The sequence below is a fragment of the Microtus ochrogaster genome, unplaced genomic scaffold (assembly GCF_000317375.1).
Source record: "Microtus ochrogaster isolate Prairie Vole_2 unplaced genomic scaffold, MicOch1.0 UNK81, whole genome shotgun sequence".
In the NCBI taxonomy this organism is placed as follows: domain Eukaryota; kingdom Metazoa; phylum Chordata; class Mammalia; order Rodentia; family Cricetidae; genus Microtus; species Microtus ochrogaster.
In genome coordinates this window covers 1,313,188-1,316,311 of record NW_004949179.1, presented here as the reverse complement: position 1 = coordinate 1,316,311, position 3,124 = coordinate 1,313,188, and the positions used below count along the sequence as shown (strand labels likewise).

The 3,124-nt window shown below is 56.0% G+C and overlaps 1 protein-coding gene across 3 annotated transcripts in view; it reads left to right on the top strand.

Moving 5' to 3' along the window:
* The first annotated feature begins 623 nt into the window (after positions 1–623).
* The window catches only part of Ccdc124 (coiled-coil domain containing 124), a 4,675-nt gene continuing 2,174 nt past the window's right edge, over positions 624–3,124 (top strand). Inside the window, exon 1 of one of the 3 annotated variants that reach the window (XM_005370593.2) lies at positions 624–689. The gene's annotated coding sequence lies outside the window, so the exon portion shown is untranslated. Of the gene's footprint in view, positions 690–739; positions 803–822; positions 948–3,124 lie in introns of those variants that run through there. The other 2 variants (XM_013354948.2, XM_026777778.1) reach the window with 2 other exon arrangements.

Sequence of the window (3,124 nt, the reverse complement as noted above, 5' to 3'; positions counted from 1 at the left end):
TTTGGATTTTCCAGACAAGGTTTCTCTGTGGCTTTGGTTCCTGTCCTGGAACTAGCTCTTGTAGACCAGGCTGGTCTCAAACTCACAGAGATCCGCCTGCCTCTGCCTCCCGGCGGGTGAGCGCTACCCTTGGTGGGTTTTTTTTTTTTTTTTTATCGGTTGCATTTTAGTCTAATTAAATTTCTACTCGCTCTGATCTTCAGTTTTCCCACCAGGGCGTGACAAGGAATGCTGTTCTCTCTTTTGTCCCGAGCCAGGGTGGCCACTGACCTGGCAAATTGCCCGGGAAAGGCCAGGCCGCGGCCCCATGTGGGCACGGCCGCCCCCTGGCGGCCCGGCAATGAATGTCATTCATAGACCCCATGTGACGCCGGCTCCGCCATCTTTTCTCCGGGCAGCGGCCAGCTTGATAAGGTCATTGTCGTAGATTGTCGCTTTATCGTCTGTCTTTGTTCATCAATATCTGAAACGAGACTATGAAATGACATTTAGAAACATAATTTGCTCGGAAAAAAGAAGAAAAGTTGGCAACATTGGTTAAGAACTTTGGTTTAGAGGAAAACTGGTTGGCATAGCCTCTACCAAGATGGCGGCATCAGCTAGCGTCATGAGCGGCGCGCCTCCTAAAAGTGAGTGCGCAGGCGCGGTGACGTCACGGACACGCGACCGAGCCGGTGCCGGGGGAAGAGGTAGGAGCGGCTGCGGCGCGGGCGGAGCCGGGCTGTGGGGCTCGCTGGGCAGGCGCGGCTCGGCCTGGGGTCCTTCCGCCGGGAAGACGGAACCGGAGATGGGGTGCCCGGGGGTGGGTGCTCCCGCGCGCAGGCGCGGCAGGTGGCGGGGAGCGGAGCCCGTTCCCAGGCCCAGCCCGAGCCTGGAGGGCTTCCTGGAGGAGGAGGCGTTTCCCCTGACTTTTTTCCTGCCGCTCGGCAGCACTCACGGGGAATTACGTGAGCACTTTTTGAGAGGGTTTATTTGGACCCCGGGCTCATTTTGTAGCCTAGGCTGCCTCGAACTCGGTGTAGTCCTCTTGCCTCAGCTTTGCCAAGTGGCGTGGTCACATGCGTGCGCCAGTGATGACCGGCCTGGGAACATTTTTCCTGGTGGTTTTCGTTTAGGTCGGGAAACCGAGGTGGTGGTGCCGACTTGATCTGGTCCCTGGTGAGGGCCCTTTGCACATGGCCTCCTTTGTGCGCCCAGCGTGTTGGGGACGATGATTTGTTAAATGATAAATATACAGTAATTGAGAGGGAGAGAGGGATGGGGAGAGAGGGAGCGAGAAACCCGCAGGCTGGCCTGGAACTCGGGTATCCTTCTGCCTCTTCATGGGCCGCCACGCCCACCCTGGCCCGAAGGTTCAGTAGGCGTTTACTGGGTTAGCCTGGCAATGTGCTGCATTGCATATCCGGTCACCCCATCACTGCTGAGGCAGGAGGATGGAAAGTTCCAGGCCAGGTGTCAGAAGGGCATGTGGCACAGGGCTGATTGCTGTCTGAAGACTCAAACGCAGGCAGGTGTGGCTGCCACGGGGAAAGGATTCAGAGACTCCATGGGTGGAGCTGGGTGCCTCAGTTTCCGCGGTGTCCAGGAGATTCCTGGGAACCCCAGAGCTTTGCTGCTGACCGTTCTCTCTCTCTCTTATTTAAATATTTATTTATTTATTATATATACAATATTCTGTCTGCATGTATGCCTGCAGACCAGAAGAGGGCACCAGACCTCATTACAGATGGTTGTGAGCCACCATGTGGTTACTGGGAATTGAACTCAGGACCTTTGGAAGAGCAGGCAATGCTCTAACCACTGAGCCATCTCCAGCCCATGCTGACCATTCTCTGCCAGCTCGGTGGGGTCCAGCTGGGGTGTCTTGTGCAGGCAGGGGTTCTGATGCCTGCCCCATGGCAGTGTGTGTGGAAACTGAGGCACACACGGGCGTGCCTTGGCCACAAGCGAGGGGATCCAAGCTGCTGGGCTACACATTGCACTGTGTTCCAATATGACTGACATCCTGACTGAAGCAGGCAGGGCCGTGCTTAGGAGCCAGGTCACAGCCTCCACTCCTGGGCCACCGCTGGCCAGCTCTCAGGACCCCCGCCCACATGGTGTCTACACCCAGTTGTGCTCACACACAACAGCTGGATGGGGCTTTGTGAGCCCCGAGTCCTGCTGCCTTCTCTTTTGCACCACTCATTCCTGCCCCAGGGAGTGCTCCTCTCGTGATAGGATGGCTATGGAGGTACAGGGTTCCAGTAGGACCAGAAAGGGGGACTTCACACAGAGAGGCTGAGAGGTGCTGATGTCCGGGTGTCCTGGACCCCACAGCACTGTCATTCATTGTGGCACTGAGTAGGGAATGTGGGGGAGGTAGAGAATGAGGGCACTAGGCAGTTGCAAGCCTTGGGCAGGTGGGTTTTGGGGTGGCGGTATTTCGGCCACGATTGCTTTTTGGTATGGACTCATTGTGTAGCCAAGATGGCCTGAAATGGGTGACCCTCATGCCTCAAGCTCCCAAGTGTTTGGATCACAGATCTATCCCTCCTGACGGGAAGAGATGTGATCCTGATAGTCCCAGCAGCATAGCCTCCCTCACCTGAGGCCAGACTCCTCAGCTTGTCTACCTACCCCGGGGTGACTGACCAGCCCCGCAGTTAAGGTTCTGGTTGCTGTACAGTGCCTCCCCGAGGCGCGCGTGTGTGCGTGTGTCTGTGTGTGTGTGTGTCCATTCATCTGTAGAGTCCAGTGTGAGGTTCTGCAGGGTACAGGGCTCCACTACAGTGATGACACACACGGGTGGGGGATCATACGCACTGGGTACAGCGTGTGCTGCCATAGAGTACCCCTGCCTAGGATCCCTAGTGAGGGGCTGGGGCGTAGCTCAGGGTGGAGCCCCTGCCTAGGTTGTGTAGGCAGAGGGTTACCTATCCTAATGTAAAAGGAAAGCCTGCTTGAGGGGTATGTATGTCCCGTTGCCATCCCAGCAACTGACAAGGGTTAGAGAGAATCACGTTTTCTGGCCAATCTGGGTTACATAGTGAGAGACCCTGGTTTTTTTGTTTGTTTGTTTGTTTGTTTTTTGGTTTTTCGAGACAGGGTTTCTCTGTGGTTTTGGAGCCTGTCCTGGAACTAG